The sequence below is a fragment of the Mustela nigripes genome, chromosome 5 (assembly GCF_022355385.1).
Source record: "Mustela nigripes isolate SB6536 chromosome 5, MUSNIG.SB6536, whole genome shotgun sequence".
In the NCBI taxonomy this organism is placed as follows: domain Eukaryota; kingdom Metazoa; phylum Chordata; class Mammalia; order Carnivora; family Mustelidae; genus Mustela; species Mustela nigripes.
In genome coordinates this window covers 75863284-75881861 of record NC_081561.1, presented here as the reverse complement: position 1 = coordinate 75881861, position 18578 = coordinate 75863284, and the positions used below count along the sequence as shown (strand labels likewise).

General features: G+C 36.7%; 1 protein-coding gene and 2 non-coding genes across 3 annotated transcripts in view; all 3 read right to left on the bottom strand.

The window, feature by feature from the left end:
- The window catches only part of CENPW (centromere protein W), a 63975-nt gene that overhangs the window by 34883 nt on the left and 10514 nt on the right, over nucleotides 1-18578 (bottom strand). The window lies entirely within an intron of this gene.
- Nucleotides 14919-15020, bottom strand: LOC132018849 (U6 spliceosomal RNA). The gene has a single exon (XR_009404628.1). It is a non-coding gene; the product is annotated as a U6 spliceosomal RNA (small nuclear RNA).
- On the bottom strand, nucleotides 18047-18150 carry LOC132018840 (U6 spliceosomal RNA). Its single transcript, XR_009404620.1, has one exon. It is a non-coding gene; the product is annotated as a U6 spliceosomal RNA (small nuclear RNA).

The following is an 18578-nucleotide window of genomic DNA, read 5'->3' as shown; positions in this document are numbered from 1 at the left end:
ACAGGACATAAGAGTACATTGGAGACCTAATGTGTGATATAAGGAAACCACACTGGTAAAAGAGGCCACATGAAGGTGTTCTGGAGGATGAGATATTACAAGAACACTCCATCTCAGCTATCATCTGACTGCAATGGTATGAGAGACTTCAAGTCAAAACAGATCTCCAGCTAAGCCCCAGCCAATCCATAGAATCCTGAGAAAAGGTCAAATTAATGGCTATTGTCTTAAGCCATTGTTAGGGTGATTTGTTATGCAGCAATAACCAAAATAGCCAGTCATGTTAGCAACATAGGTATTTATGACTGGAGTGGCTTTAAGTACTTTAAGTACTTTAAATTGTCCTGTCTTAAGGGCAAGGAATGTGTTTCAATGGTTTTTATGTCCCTTATTCTCTAGCACAGTGTCCCCAAAATTATAGGTACTGATTATTATCTTGTCCACAGACTAAGTACTTTAAAGGCCCATCTAATTTCTTCTGGCTCTTGGAAGTTTTATAATAAAGTTAATTTTATTATAAAATAATTTTCTTATATATAAAAAAACCTTTGAGGACTATATTATTAACAAGTTTTCAGAATCTAAAACATAATTTTGATATTATTTGCATCTTGTACTTTTATTATTTTTTATATGTGAAGAAGCATTGCTACCTAATTATTCAACTATAATAAGAAGAAAATATCATTGTTTTTGAGGCTTCCCTTAGAAACAAACAAACAAACAAACAAAAACTCAGCTGCATCTAGAAAAAGAGTAACATTTAAAATTCCAAATGACTACCAGTAACATTTTTAAAATTAATTAATTTACTTATTTTTAACATAATAGTATTCATTGTTTTTGCACCACACCCAGTGCTCCATGCAATACATGCCCTCCCCAATACCCACCACCTGGTTCCCCCAACCTCCCACCCCCTGCCCCTTCAAAACCCTCAGGTTGTTTTTCAGGGTCCATAGTCTCTCACGGTTCACCTCCCCTTCCAATTTCCTCCAACTCCCTTCTCCTCTCTAAAGCCCCTTGTCCTCCATGCTATTTGTTATGCTTCACAAATAAGTGAAACCATATGATAATTGACCCTCTCTGCTTGACTTATTTCACTCAGCATAATCTCTTCCAGTCCGTCCATGTTGCTACAAAAGTTGGGTATTCATCCTTTCTGATGGAGGCATAATAGTCCATAGTCTTGCTAATTTGGGCCATTCTAACTGGTGTAAGGTGGTATCTCAATGTGGGTTTTGATTTGAATCTCCGTGATGGCTAGTGATGATGAACATTTTTTCATGTGTCTGATAGCCATTTGTATGTCTTCATTGGAGAAGTGTCTGTTCATATCTTCTGCCCACTTTTTGATATGATTGTCTGCTTTGTGTGTGTTGAGTTTGAGGAGTTCTTTCTAGATCCTGGATATCAACCTTTTGTCTGTACTGTCATTTGCAAATATCTTCTCCCATTCCGTGGGTTGCCTCTTTGTTTTGTTGACTGTTTTCTTTGCTGTGCAGAAGCTTTTGATCTTGATGAAGTCCCAAAAGTTCATTTTCGCTTTTGTTTCCTTTGCCTTTGGAGACATATCTTGGAAGAAGTTGCTGTGGCTTATATCGAAGAGGTTACTGCCTATGTTCTCCTCTAGGATTCTGATGGATTCCTGTCTCACGTTGAGGTCTTTTATCCATTTTGAGCTTATCTTTGTGTACGGTGTAAGAGAATGGTTGAATTTCATTCTTCTACATATAGCTGTCCAGTTTTCCCAGCACCATTTATTGAAGAGGTTGTCTTTTTTCCACTGTATATTTTTTCCTGTTTTGTCGAAGATTAATTGACCATAGAGTTGAGGGTCCATATCTGGGCTCTCTACTCTGTTCCACTGGTCTATGTGTCTGTTTTTATGCCAGTACCATGCTGTCTTGGTGATCACAGCTTTGTAGTAAAACTTGAAATCAGGTTACGTGATGCACCCAGTCTTATTTTTGTTTTTCAACATTTCCTGAGCGATTCGGGGTCTCTTCTGATTCCATACAAATTTTTGGATTATTTGCTCCAGCTCTTTGAAAAATACTGGTGGAGTTTTGATCGGAATGGCATTAAAAGTATAGATTGGTCTAGGCAGTATAGACATTTTAACAATGCTTATTCTTCCTATCCAAGAGCATGGAATGGTCTTCCATCTTTTTGTATCTTCTTCAATTTCTTTCATGAGTGTTCTGTAGTTCCTCGAGTACAGATCCTTTACCTCTTTGGTTAGGTTTATTTCCATGTATCTTATGGTTCTTGGTGCTATAGTAAATGGTATCGATTCTCTAATTTCCCTTTCTGTATTTGCATTGTTAGTGTATAAGAAAGCCACTGATTTCAGTACATTGACTTTATATCCTGCCACGTTGCTGAATTGCTGTATGAGTTCTAGGTATAATTTTTAAACAATAACTATTTGCATCTTCCTGAAATATTTACTCATGAAAATACTGACTATAACAATCTTAAGGTAAATAATTTAACAAAGAACCTCAGTGTGAAATGTAGTCTCTCTCACACGAGTCTTATTTAAAGTACCTTCCTACATATTAGTTCTATACTAAGTTAAATTTACTAACTTCTGTTTCTGAATGGCTCAGAATTAGGATGTCCAAATGTCTCAGTTTGCCAGGAAGTGGAGTGTTTCCTGGCTTGGAGGATCTACAGTGCTAAACTGGAACAACTGGGCAAACTGGGATAGGTGATCAGCCTCACTGAAGTAAATTTATAGCCAACATGTGTTCCCTCTGAGAACAAAGTAAACTAGATAATATACAGAAACCATTTATATGAAGACAAGTGAGATCTGCTAAGGTAACAAGAAATGGAAGGACAGACTCTGGAGGGCAGGACATCAGAAAAGTAAGCTAATATTAGCAGCAAATTTTACCTTGGAGGCATCTGCCAATTCTAACAAAAGAAGAAGTTTGCAACTCCAGGCTACTATAGCGAAGCTTTTAATGGAGACCTGGAATGTTGGATTACAAGATCAGTTTTTCCATCAGGGTATTTACAGAATTCTTGGGCCTATGTGGCAAAGACACTGAAAAGTGAAGCAGAGTTTTGGGCATTCTCATGTTTCAAAGATTAGCATTCAGTACATGCCAGAAGAAGAGCCATCAAAAAAACATAATTAAGCTCCTGGTTAAAACACCTGGAAGGCCAAGGGCAGGTAAGAGATGAAATGAATCTCTTCCAAATTACACCTCAGCCATGAGTTAGCATAGTCACCAATTGGATTAAGGTGAACAGCCATCACTGTCTACATAGTGCAGGAAAGAATGACCCCTCTGTAGAGAATAACTTTTTTCAACAAAATATCTGGATTTGAGCAATATTTATTAGGCATGCCATAAGACATAACTACATGAACAAAAAAACAAAAGAAGAAAAAAAAAAGAAGAGGAAGAAAAAAAGCCTCAGATAACCCAAATAATGGAATTCACCAATGATTACCTTAAAATACAATTAATATGTCCAAGACAATAGAGAAAAGGATGGGTAAAAATTAAGAATTTCAACAGATGAATCGGCTGCAAGCATTCAAGGGGAAAAGAGATCTGTAATTTAGAAATTATCAGATATGTTTCAGAGCAGATGAAACAGAGCAGAAGACAAAAATTAGTAAACTCAAAGTCAAGCGAACAGAAATATCCAAAGTAAAGGACAGAGAAAAAAATTTAATGTAAAAAGCATTTAAAGTGTAAGAGATACCTACAGAAGTGTAATATAACACATAATTGAAATACCAGAAGAGGAAAAAGAAAATGGCCAGAATCAAAATGTGAAAAGATTGTTATCTTCTAAGAATCTTCCAAAACTTATGAAAGGTACCACCATATTTTCAGAAAATTCAGGAATCTCAAGCAAAATAAAAATGAAAACAAACAAACAACAACAACAAAAAACCTAGAGAAATTAATCACACCAACACTGCTAAAAACCAGAAAGGAAAACCTTTGTTAACAGGAAAAAAAAAAAAAGTATTGCTGTAAGTCTTATGAAAGTCTCAAAAAATGATGGAAGCCTGAAGATACAGTATAACATTTTTAAAGTGCTATAACAGCCAATTCTAGAATTCTACATCTAATGAAAATACCTTTCAAAATTGAAAATTAAAATTTTGGAGAGGCTTGGTGGCTCAGTCAGTTGAGCATCTGCCTTTGGCTGATGTCATGACCCCGGAGTCCTTGAATCAACCCCAACATGGGGCTCTCTGCTCAGCAGGGAGCCTGCTTCTCCCTCTCTCTGCTCAGCAGGGAGCCTGCTTCTCCCTCTCCCTCTGCCTGTTGCTTCCCCTTGCTCTCTCTCTCTGTCAAATGGATAGATAAACATTAAATTTTTTTAAAAAGATGAAATTTTTTCACAGACAAAAAACAATTTTTTACCAAGAAATAGACACTAAAGAAAATTCTGAAAGGAGTTCTTCAGGTAATTTCAAAAAATTCCAAAGAAAAACATGGAATTGTAGAAATGATCAAAAGGTGGACATGAAGGTAGATATAAATATATGCTGAATACTGGCAGTATCAAGTAATAATAATCCCAGTATGGTTTAACATGTGTAAAATTAAAATAATCAAAAGACAGGAGTAGATAAATGGAATGAAAATGTCCTAAGGTTCTAGAATTAGTCACAGGTGCATGTTGTAATCTCTAATAAAAGAGTGCATAGATTAATAAATAGTATAACAAGTGAATGATACATATTATAATCTCTAGTATAATGTATAACTAGGGTAATAGTAAAATGGACCATAAAATTCAAAGGAAAACAAAAAAGAAAATGCTTGAATAGAAAACAATTAGTAAAAAAATAAATCTGAACCCAAATGAAGGAATGTTAATTAAATATAAGTGGACCACAAATTTCAATTACTAATATTAACAGATTGGATAAAAGAATAAAACCCAGAGCAAGATGGTGGAGGAGTAGGAGACTTAAATTTTATCTGGTCCCTGGAATTCAACCAGATAGTTAGCAAACCATTCTGAACACCTATAAACTCAACAGGAGATCAAAGAAAAGAATAGCAGCAATTCTATAAACAGAAAAGTGACCACTTACTCAAAGATAGGAGGTGCAGAGACATGAATCTGAGATGATATACGGAAAGATAAAATGTGGAGGGGAGGGAGCCTCCATCAGCTGGCTCCTACCAAAGGACAGAATAGCGGAGCACAAAATCAAAAATTTTAGAAGTCAGCTCCACAAAAGTACGTTGCTCCAGTGACTAAGTGGGGTGTCTGTTTGTGTGAGTGTGTGTGTGTGTGTGTGTGTGTGTGTGTGTGTGTGTAATCCTTGCTGGGACAGTGTGGTCTCAGGACCCTCAAGGTCACAGAAAGATCAGGGGTGCCCCAGTGTGGCACAGCTCCCAGGTATCAGAGTGGGGAAGCTGGCTGCAAAGACAGAGCCCAGGAGGGGCTATCAGGTTGGGGTTACCATAAACTGTGATCCAAGGCACATGTAGGTCACTACTCTTTGAGCAGGGACCCCAAAAGTGGCAGATCCTGGGAGACTCCCACTTTCCGCCACCAGAAGGAGCAGAGCAGGAGCACACTGCAGGAATTTGCTGGGTTTGGAGGCTACAAACAGGGCTGTGTGCCCAAGATAGAAATGTTCTGTCACAGGCTGGGTGAGTTTGGAGTATGGCCAGAGACCAGGGAGACAGGAGTTATTGACTGCTTCTCTTGGAGTGCTCATGGAGAAGTGGGACCCCAAGCTCTCAGCTCGTATGGGGCTAGAGATTGGGAAGCTGCCATTTTCATTCCTATCCTCCAAAGCTCTACAGAATGTGTTCAGGGTTCAAAAGCTCCTGAGAGCAAACCCAAGTAGATTACTTAGCCTGGTCCCTGACAAGAGCGGTGCAATACCACCTCCAGCAAAAACACTTGAGAATCACTGCAACAGGCCCTTCCCCAAGAATATTGGCAAGAACATCCAGCCAAGATCAACTTTACTGATGAATGAGAACTGTAAAATTCCAGTGCCAGGGTAATATGTCATATAGAATTCATGGCTTTTCTCCCATGATTCTTTAGTCTTTCAAAGTTAAACATTTTTTTAGTTCTTTTTCTATTTTTTGAATTTTTTCCTCTTTCCTATTTTAACAAACATCTTACCGATACCTCTTTTAAAATCTTTTTTTAATTTTCATTTTTATAATCATATTCTATCCCTTCACCATATTTTTAAATATATCTTATTTTTTGTATATATAAGTTTTTCATTAAAATTCTGGGATACACTTTGTTCTATGAGATCAAAATATACCCTAAATTCAGTGTATTGCTTTGTTCTAGTCACCCACTTGAACACATTCTTTTTTTTAAGTATTTTCATTCTTTTTTCAACTAACTTCTTATGTTATCCATTCCTTTTTTAAAAATCTTTTTAAATTCTCATCTTTACAATCATATTCGATTCCTCATTGTATTTAGCCTTATTTTTGTAGATATATGTTTTTCCTTCTTTAAAATTGTAGGAGGTTGTTTCTTCTAACCAACAAAAATACACCCAAAACCAAGTGTGTGGCTCTGCTCTATTTACCAGCCAGATTATTTAGATATAGATATAGATATATAATAATATATATATATATTTTCTTTTGTTTCTCCCCAGTTTCAGATCTCTTCTGATTTCTTTAGTATATATTCTTCTGAGGTCATTGTTACCCTTTTAGCCCTTTGTTCTCTCATTCATTTATTCTTCTCTGGAAAAAATAACAAAGCAGAAAAACTCACCTCAAAAAAAGAACAAGAGGCAGTACCGAATCCTAGGGACCTAATCAATATGGACATTAGGAAGATGTCAGAACCAGATTTCAGAATAATGATCATCAAGATGATACCTGGGCTTGAAAAAAACATAGAAGATACTAGAGAATCCCTTTCTGGAGAAATAAAAGAACTAAAATCTAGCCAAGTTGAAATCATAAAAGCTGTTAATGAGTTGCAATAAAAACAGGGAGGCTCTTACTGCTAGGATAAATCAGGCAGAAGAGACAATTAGTAATATAGAAGATCAAATGATGGAGACATAAACAACTACTGAATCACAAAGGGAGAATTTAAGAGATAAGTAATATCATGAGACAAAACAATATTAGAATAATTGGGATCCCAGAAGAATAAGAAGAGAGAAAGAGAGGCAGAAGGTATATTGGGGCAAATTATAGTGGAGAACTTCCCCAATTTGGGGAAGGAAACAGGCATCAAAATACAAAAGGCACAGAGAAGGCCCCTGCAAAATCAATAAAAATAGGTCAACACCCCGTCATCTAATAGTAAAACTCACAAGCCTCAGAGACAGAAAGAAAATCCTGAAAGCAGTTCAGGACAAGAGGTCTGTAACCTACAATGGAAGGAATATTAGATTGGCAGCAGATATTGGCATATCCACAGAGACCTGGCGGGCCAGAAAGGATGACCATGATATATTCAGAGCACTAAACAAGAAAAATATGCAGCCAATAATACTGTATCCAGCTAGGCTATCATTGAAAATAGAAGGAAAAATAAATAAATGACCCCTACAGGAAATATTGAAAGGGGTCCTCTAAGCAGAGGGAGCCTAAAAATAGCATAGACCAGAAAGGAACAGAGACAGTATATAATAAAAGTCACATAACAGGCAATACAATGGCAATAAATTCATATCTTTCAGTACTTACCCTGAATGTAAATGGGCTAAATACCCCAATCAAAAGACACGGGATATCAGAATGAATTAAACACACACACACACACACACACACACACACACACAAAAGACCCATCAATATGCTGTCTGCAACAGACTCATTTTAGACCCCCAAAAACCTCCAGATTTAAAGTGAGATGAAAAACAATTGAATATGCTAATAGACATCAAAAGAAAGCTGAATGGCAATCTTTATATCACACAAATTAGATTTTAAGTCAAAGACAATAAAAAGAGAGGAGGAAGGACACTATATCATACTCAAAGGGTCTGCCCAACAAGAAGATCTAAGAATTTTAAAAATCTATGCCCCTAACATGGGAAAAGCCAACTATATAAACCCATTAATAACAAAATCAAAGAAACACATCGACAATAATACAATAATAGTAGGGGATTTTAACCCCCCCCCCACCACTGAAATGGACAGATCATCCAAGCAAAAGATCAACAGGAAATAAAGGCCTTAAATGACACACTGGACCAGATGTATCACAGATACATCTGAATACATCACAGATATATTCAGAACATTCCATCTCAAAGCAAGAGAATACACATTCTTCTCTAGTGCACATGGAACATTCTCCAAGATACATCACATCCTGGGTCACAAATCAGGTCTCATCTGATACCAAAAGATTGGGATCATTCCCTGCATGTTTTTGGACCACAATGCTTTGAAACTAGAACTCAACCACAAGAAGAAACTTGGAAAGAACTCAAAGACATGAAAGCTAAAGAGCATCCAACCAAAGAATGAATGGGTCTACCAGGAAATTAAAGAAGAATTGAAAAAATTCATGGAAACAAATGATAATGAAAAAACAACTGTTCAAAATCTTTGGGTGCAACAAAGGCGGTCCTAAGAGGAAAGTATATAGCAATACAAGTCTTTCTCAAGAAATAAGAAAGTTCTCAAATATACAACCTAACCCTACACCTTAAAGGAGCTGGAGAAAGAATGGCAAACAGAGCCTAAAGGCCTAAACCCAGTAGAATATAAGCAATAAAAATCAGAGCAACAATCAATAAAATAGAAACCAAAAGAACAGTGGAACAGACCAATGAAACAAGGACCTTGTTCTTTGAAAGAATTAATAAGATAGATAAACCCCTGGCCAGAATTACCAAAAAGAAGAGAAATGACCCAAATTAATAAAATCATGAATGAAGGAGAGATCATAACCAACACCAAAGAAATAAAAACAATTATAAGAACATATTATAAGAAACTATATGCCAGCAAATTTAACAATCTGGAGAAATGAATGTGTTCCTAGAGAAGTGTAAACTACCATAACCGAACCAGGAAGAAATAGAAAACCTGAACAGATCCATAACCAATAAGGAGATTGAAACAGTCATCAAAAATCTCCAAAAAAACAAGAGCCCAGGGCCAGAGGGCTTCCCAGGGAAATTCTACCAAACATTTAAAGAATTCATCCCTATTCTCCTGAAACTGTTCCAAAAAATAGAAATGGAAGAAAAACTTCCAAACTCATTTTATGAGGCCAGCATTACCTTGATCCCAAAGCCAGACAAAGATCCCATCAAAAAGGAGAATTACAGACCAATATCCTTGATGAACACAGATGCAAAAAACCTCACCAAAACACTAGCCAATAGGATTCAACAGTACATTAAAAGGATTATTCACCACGACCAAGTGGGATTTATTCCAGGGCTGCAAGGTTGGTTCAACATCCGCAAATCAGTCAATGTGATACAACACATCAATAAAAGAAAGAACAAGAACCATATGATACTCTCAATAGATGCTGAAAAAGCATTTGACAAAGTACAGCACCCCTTCCTGATCAAAACTCTTCAAAGTGTAGGGATAGAGGGCACATACCTCAATATCATCAAAGCCATCTATGAAAAACCCACCGCAAATATCATTCTCAATGGAGAAAAACTGAAAGCTTTTCCGCTAAGGTCAGGAACATGGCAGGGATGTCCATTATCACCACTGCTATTCAACATAGTACTAGAAGTCCTAGCCTCAGCAATCAGACAACAAAAAGAAATGAAAGGCATCCAAATTGGCAAAGAAGTCAAACTATCACTCTTTGCAGATGATATGATACTTTATGTGGAAAACCCATAAGACTCCACTCCAAATCTGCTAGAACTTGTACAGGAATTCAGTAAAGTGTCAGGATATAAATTCAATGCCCAGAAATCAGTTGCATATCTATACACCAATAGCAAGACAGAAGAAAGAGAAATTAAGGAGTCAATCGCATTTGCAACCGCACCCAAAACCATAAGATACCTAAGAATAAACCTAACCAAAGAGGCAAAGAATCTATACTCAGAAAACTATAAAGTACTCATGAAAGAAATTGAGGAAGACACAAAGAAATGGAAAAACGTTCCATGCTCATGGATTGGAAGAACAAATATTCTGAAAATGTCTATGCTACCTAGAGCAATCTACACATTTAATGCAATCCCTATCAAAATACCAGTAACTTTTTTCAGACATGGAACAAATAACCCTACGATTTATATAGAACCAGAAAAGACCCCGAATAACCAGAGGGATGTTAAAAAAGAAAACCAAAGTTGGCAGCATCTTAATTCCAGACTTTGAGCTCTATTACAAAGCTGTCATCATCAAGACAGTATGGTACTGGCACAAAAACTGACACATACATCAATGGAACAGAAGAGAGAGCCCAGAAATAGACCCTCAACTCTATGGCCAACTAATCTTCAACAAAGCAGGAAAAAATGTCCACTGGAAAAAAGACAGTCTCTTCAAGAAGTGGTGCTGGGAAAATTGGACAGCCACATGCAGAAGAATGAAACTGGACCATTTCCTTACACCACACACAAAAATAGACTCAAAATGGATGAAAAACGTCAATGTGAGAGAGGAATCCATCAAAATCCTTGGGGAGAACACAGGCAGCAACCTCTTCAACATAGGCCGCAGCTACTTCTTCCTAGAAGTATCGCCAAAGGCAAGGGAAGCAAGGGCAAAAATGAAGGATTGGGTCTTTAACAAGATCAAAAGATTTTGCACAACAAGGTAAACAGTGAACAAAACCAGAAGACAACTGACAGAATGGGAGAAGACATTTGCAATTGACATATCAGATAAAGGGCTAGTACCCAAAATCTAGAAAGAACTTACCAAATTGAACACTCAAAGAACAAATAATCCAATCAAGAAATAGGCAGAAGACATGACCAGACATTTCTGCAAAGACAACATCCAAGTGGCCAAGAGACACATGAAAAAGTGTTCCACATCAGTTGGCATCAGGGAAATATAAATCAAAACCACAGTAAGGTACCACCTCACACCAGTCAGAGTGGCTAAAATTAATAAGCCAGGACAACAGATGTTGGCGAGGATGTGGAGAAAGGGAAACCCTCCTACACTGTTGGTGAGAATGCATGCTGGTGCATCCACTCTGAAAAACAGTATGGAATTTACTCAGAAAGTTGAAAATAGAGGTACCCTATGACCCAGCAATTGCACTACTAGGTATTTACCCTAAAGATACAAATTTAGTGGTCCGAAGGGGCATGTGCACCCCAATGTTTTTAGCAGCAACGTCAACAAAAAATATAGAAAGAGCCCAGACGTCCATCAACAGATGAATGGATAGAGAAGATAGATATTGAATATTATACAGTCATCAAAAAAAAAAAACTCCACAAAATTTTGCCCTTTGCAACAAGTGGATGGAACAAGAGGGTATTACGTTAAGCAAAACAAGTCAATCAGGGAAAGACAATGACATGATCTCACTGTTAAGAGGAATTTGAGAACAAGACAGAGGATCATAGGGGAAGGAAGGGAAAATTGAAACAAGACCAAACAAGGGAGGGAGACAAACCAGAAGAGACTCTTAATTTCAGGAAATGAACTGAGGGTTGCTGGAGCAGAGCAGGGTAGGAGGGATGGAGTGGGTGGATGATGGACACTGGGGAGGCTATGTGCTATGAATGCTGTGAATTGTGTAAGACTTACAAATCATAGACCTGTACCCCTGAAACAAATAATACATTTTATGTTTTAAAAAATCCTAAAAAACTAAATAATTTTAAAAGAACAAAACCCAGGTATATGCTAATTATAAGTGACACTTTAAAGAAAAAGAATGTCTGAGAAATATAATAGAAAATAAATATCATATAAATACTACCTGAAGAAAACTCATAGCTAGTCAGACACAGGGAACTCCAAGACTCAAAAAAGAAAATCACACATAGATGGCAATATCTTAAGAAAACAAGGCAAATGGTTTTACATGTAATAAAAGGAACATCTCAAAACTCTATCCATCACTATATCCAATCAGGAAAGTATTGCTTTAATGTAGCTGATATAAGTAAGGAGGAAACTGTAGCATATCAATGGGTTTTATTTTTAATTATCAAGTTTTATTGATAATATTCAGAAATATTAATTGGATACAAGATTTTGACTACATGCCTCAAGAGGAATGATTTAAATAACAAATTAGTATCTATCCCCAGAGCAGGACAATTGATTTATCTACTTAAAAGAAATTCTACCAACCATTTCTTATTGTCTGGATTTTGCTTAAATACCCAGAAGCTAGTGTACTGCCATGTGTTTGTATTTTTGTGTGTGTGTTTTTATTTTGTTTTGTTTTTTGAAAATAATTTATTCTTTTATAAACATATAATGTATTATTAGCCCCAGGGGTACAGGTCTGTGAATTGCCAGGTTTACACACTTTACACCATAGCACATACATACCTTCCCCAATGTCCATAACCCCATCACCCTCTCCCTACCCCCTCCCCCTCAGTTTGTTTTGTGAGATTAAGAATCTCATATGGTTTGTCTCCCTCCCGATCCCATCTTGTTTCATTCATTCATTCTTTTCCTACCCCCCAAGTCCCCCACGTTGCATCTCCACTTCCTCACCCAAAGAATAAGCAATCCAATCAAGAAATGGGCAGAGGATATAAACAGATATTTCTGCAAAGACATCCAGATGGCCAAAAGACACATGGAAAAGTGCTCCACATCACTTGGCATCAGGGAAATACAATTCAAAACCACAGTGAGATACCTCCTCACTCCAGTCAGAATGGCTAAAATTAACAAGTCAGGAAATGACAGATGCTGGTGCAGATGCAGAGAAAGGAACACTCCTACATTGTTGGTGGGAATGCAAGCTGGTGCAACCACTTTGGAAAACAGCATGGAGGCTCCTCCAAAAGTTGAAAATAGAGCTACCCTACGACCCAGCAATTGCACTACTGTATTTACCCTAAAGATACAAACATAGTGATACGAAGGGGCTTGTGTACCTGAATGTTTATAGCAGCAATGTCCACAATAGCCAAACTATGGAAGGAACCTAGATATCCATCAAAAGATGAATGGATAAAGAAGAGGCATATATATATACAATGGAATACTATGCAGCCATCAAAAGAAATGAAATCTTGCCAATTGCAACGACGTGGATGGAACTAGAGAGTATTATGCTTACTGAAATAAGTCAATCGGAGAAAGACAACTGCCAAGTATTTGTTAAATGAACAAGATGGGTAGATTTGAACCTAATATATTTGGGCAACCATAGAAACACAACTAGCAAGAAAAGCAGCCTCTGGATTAGTAATCTGCAGTTTGGCAAATCCAGTTTAAGCAATATAGCCAAATTAAGAAAATAATGATGTCAAACAGGGTCAAACTTTCTGTAAAGAACCAGAATGTAAGAGGCGCCTGGGTGGATCAGTTGGTTAAACGTCATCTTAAGACTCAGGTCATCATCGGAGCATTCCAGATAGGCCCTGGGGCTCCCTGCACAGCAAGGAGCAAGTCTGCTTATCCTTGTGCCCCTCCCCTGACTTATGCTCTTTCTCTCTCAAATATATAAGCTCTAAAAAGAGCACTAGATAGTAAATATTTTAGACTTGCAAGACATATAGTATTTACTGCAACTAATCAACTGTACCATAATGTTATCATGAAAGCAGTCATAGACAATAGGCACATGTGTGCTTATATTCCAATAGAGATTTATAAAACTTTGATCCAGTGCAATTGTTCTCAAAAGTGTAGTCTCTAGATGAGCAAAATTAGAATCACCTGGGAACTTGATGGAAATAGATTCTCAGTTCTACCCTAGATCTACTGATTCAGAAATTGGAAGAGATTAGACACAGCAATCTATACTTTAAGCCCTCCAAGTGATTCTGAAGCTTAATAAAGCTTGAAAATCACTTATCTAGGGTATCATGAAACTCATCTCCAGCCATCTCCATACTGAATGTCAAGATTCAAATACCAAAGAGAAGGACAACTAAACATCCATCCTTAGGTACTATACCACCTTCATGTTCAGCAATCAAGGCCTAAAAGTGTTTTAAGGGATACAGTGGGAAGGAGAGAGAGTACATGGCCAAAAACAAGTTCCTACATTACAGATGAGGAAACTGAGCCGACACTTAAATTACTTGTTTTAAGGTCTCACAGGCCCTCCTCAACATGCAAAACACAATCACTTAGTCTAAAATTAGTTTTTTCCCTACCTCTGCTGGAACTCATATCCTAGATTCTCTTCATTGTTTCTAACTCACGTGTGAGGGATGGGTGGCATATAACTACTTCAAGATATATTAGACAAGCCAATAAATTTCCCCTACTATTCTTCTATCTTCATTGTGTCTTGATTCTGGCTTTCTTCAATCTCTCTCATTAACATGTTGAAGTTACATAGTTTACCAACATAGCAAAATTTCTACCTATAACAAAAGCCTCTCAGAAGAGATGCTAAACCCACATAGACACCATCATTACCTCTACTCTTACTTCTACCAACTTCCCTCATCCCATCCCACTCCCCAGGCTGTACACACACCTCTTCTGGTCTTGTATTTTCCTGGTGGTTAGCAATATTATGGTCTGCAATGATGGGGGCAAAAACCCCCAAGTTTTTCCAAACACCCAATGAGAATACTTACTATTTTGCTCTTCAATTGGAGAAGCTTAATCTTAGCCCACTCTTAGTTTTCATACTTGAAGGTTAGGGTGAGGTGAAAAAAATTTCAAATAGAAGCCTAATATAAAGAATGTAAAAATAAGTCCAAATTATTTTAAAGTCTTTTTAGGATGTGGTAGTGGGCCTAACTGCATTATGATGTTCATCTGTCACTATATAAGAAATAGGAAGGATGAGAAAATCTCATTTCTTAAAATATCTAATGATTCATGAGTTTGCATATCATCCTTGAGTGGGACCATACTCATCTTCTCTGTATTGTTCTAATTTTAATATGTGTACTCCCAAAGCAAACATAAGCGAAAACTTGTTTTTAAAGTAACATAAATATTAACTCTAAATATATTAGTTCTAGTTTCCTGGGTCCAAAAATTCCCTAATCTAGCTCTTAAAGTGAAGTCAAATGAAAAATAAGATTGATATTATATGTATTTACAGAACTCTTCAGCATCAATTACATATTCTAGTTGCATGTGTTTTCAAACTTAGACATTCTCATGGAAAATCTTAATATTTATCTATAATTTATCTTTACACATAATTTTATATTAAAATGTGTATTTACAAGCAAATAAGATGTTGAAATCTTTGCACATTAATGCTTTGTATTACATTCAACATAAATAAAGAATTCATGAAGTTTTCTGTTCAACACACACACACACACGCACACACACACACACAGACTTTCTCTACTCAGAATCCATTAAAATAATAAAACATTAAAGGATATAAGCCAAAATTGAAGAGATAAGATACAGATATTCAAGAGAGTTCAAGAAACTTCTAGATGCAAAGAATACTGAGGTAGAGTCAAGGAAGTCACAGGTAACAAGAGAAGATGCTGCAGCTAACCTGGCCAGGCAGAACTCTGGGGCTTCTCCTGAGTCCAGACAGTCATGTACAATGGAAGAAGAGTAAGATAGGGCAATAACAAAATGATTCACTAATGATCTATGTGTGGGATAGTTCATTCTCCAAAACTTTATCCCGGGGGGAGGGGGGGAAAGTGTGGAGATACAGATTTTTCTCTAAAGAAATTAAATAAATTATACAGAGGATTAGGTCACTAGAATGGATGTACACAGTATATGATAAACTCCATATATATGGACATAAATTCCATATAATCTCTATAGATATAAATTCTATATATGAGACTCTGAAAAGTAGAGAGAAAACAGCAGACTACCTAGAAACTTGAGGCCTAAAAACAAACAAAAACAGTGAGGAATACCCTGGGTTTTCTCTCCAGTTCTATCCTAGACTGGATTATTAGAGAAGGAGGCAACTCAGAAACACCAATAAGCACAGATGAGGGGGAAAACTGAAAAACCCTCCAAAAAATCTACCTTCTCTAACCAAAAACCAAGGGGTATCCTAGCAAAACAGAAAATTTTAGACAATAACCAATCTGTTCCATCCAAATAGCACAGATAAAAACTGCAGCCTCCATTCCCCACCCCCTTCAGCAACCATCAAGTAGACAGCCTAGACTTTTATTTTTACAGAGACATAATGTAGCTTTCTAAATCCTGCTATCGGGGTGGCGTCGAAGACCAAGTGAGGAGGTAGTAATTTCATCCTGAGCCCAGAATTTCATCTTCAAAGAACTAGCAGTGAGAAGGAATTTCATCCTCTTGTTGTTGGGCAGGGATCAGAAACCTGGAAAGGCAGAACTGTTACCACTCAGCAGTAATAAGGGTATACCCTCACAGTCAGTGAAGACCTCATAAGAAATCTGGTATTTCATACTTACGCTGCAGTTAAAAAAAAAAAAAAGAAAGAAAGAAAGAAAGAAAGAAAGAAGCACCTCTTATAACTTCCCCATTGCGTAGTATTGGAGACTAGTCAAGTTGGGACTTTTCACCAATGCTCAAGTGTAACATGACTACCTTCCTACAACATCAGCGGAATACACGCGAATAGCAGTGATAAGGTGACTCCTCCCTCTCCCAACCAGGATGGTATCAGCAAAGACTTAGTGGGGAGCCTAAGCTCCCACCCTTTGCCCAGCAATAATAAGAGACAGCTCCTTCCTTTACTGGCCATCAACAGAGCCTAAGTAGAGAACTTGGACTTCTATCTCACCAGCAGTAACAAGGCAGTACCATGTTTTATCCACTAGAATGGTGCCCGAAAAGTCCTGTGATAGCAAAAGATTTAAATAAGATCCAGTCTTATAACATCCAAGTTTCAGTAAAAAATATCACGCATAATACCAAGAATCAAGATGCAAATTTCATGATAAAAAACAAATTTCAACACCAAAATGGTACAGATTTTGGAATTATCAAAGATTTCAAAGCACCCATCATAAAAGTTCTTGAGTAATTACAAACACACTTAATGAAAAAAAAGAAGCCTCAGCAAATATACAGAAGTTATAAAGCAAAAGCAAATGGAATTTTAGAACTAAAAAGTTTAATAACTGGGAAAAAAATGAGACAACAGAATAGTGAAACAGAAGAAATAACCAGTGAACTAGAAGACAGAACATAGAAATTTCCTAATCGATGAGAAAATATACCCCCCCCAAAAAGGGCCTCAGGAATTTATGGAACTTAAAAAAAAAAAAAAAAATCTGCCATTTATGTCATTAGAGACCCAGAAGTGAAGACAGATGGGGCTAAAAGGTATTCAAAAAAGTAATGACTGAAAATTTCCCAAATTTGGCAAAAACAAAGCAAACAAACAAACAAAAACCAGATTCATAGTGTAATCTCCAAACGGGATATATGCAAAGACATCCATTGCACAGCACATCATATCAAACCTAAACAAAGACTAACACAAAAATCTTGAAAGTAGCCAGAGAAACAATACACTAATTACAGATTTTTTTTCCCATCAAGGAGTATGGAAGCCAAAAGGAAATGATAAAACATTTTTCAAGTACAAAGAACCGTCAAACCAGAATTATCTATCCAGTGAAAATATGTTTCAGGAATGATGGGGAAATCAAGACATTCTCAGATGAAGGAAATGAAAATTTATCACCAGCAGCCCTACCCTAAAAGAATAACAAAAGGAAGTTCTCTAAACAAAAAGGAAATGACAAAAAGTGAAATCTACAAGACACTGATGAAGAAATCAAAGATGTAAATAAACAGAGACATTCTATACCCATGGATTGGAAACCTCAACAAAGTCATGATGCCAATTCTGCCCAAATTGATATACAGGTTTAATGTAATTCCTGTTAAAATTCTGGCAAGCTAAAATTTATATGGAAAGGCAAAGGAACTAGAAGAGCCAAAACAATTTTTTTCCTTACCAGTTTTCAACAAGCTTTTAAGTCTGTCTCAGATAGCCATTTAAAAACACAGAACACAAGAATCTGCATGTTATCCTTGTGCAGGGGCCATGCTAATCTTCTCTGCATGGTCCTAATTTTAGTATATATGCTGCGGAAGCCAGCATGAGCCAAAACAATTATGAACAAGAATCACGTGAGAGGAATCACTTTATCTGATTTCAAGACTGATTATATAGCCACAGTAGTAAAAACTATGTATTATTGGTGGAGACTGAGAAAAAGTAATGGAACAGAGAATTCAGGAACAGTCCCACAAGTACGACTAACAGATCTGTGACAAAAGTGCAAAAGATCTTCAATGGAGGAAATAGTATTTTTCAAACTAATGGAGCTGAAATAATATCCACAGACAAAAAAAATAAATCTTGACCTCATACCTCATATAAAAACTGACTCAAAATAAATCAGACTTAAATGTAAAACAAACTATAAAACTTGTAATAAAAAGAAAGGAAGAGAGAGAAAGAGGGCAAATCTTCAGGACCAACGACTTGATTAATAGTCCCCAAACATTACACCAATACCATGAAAA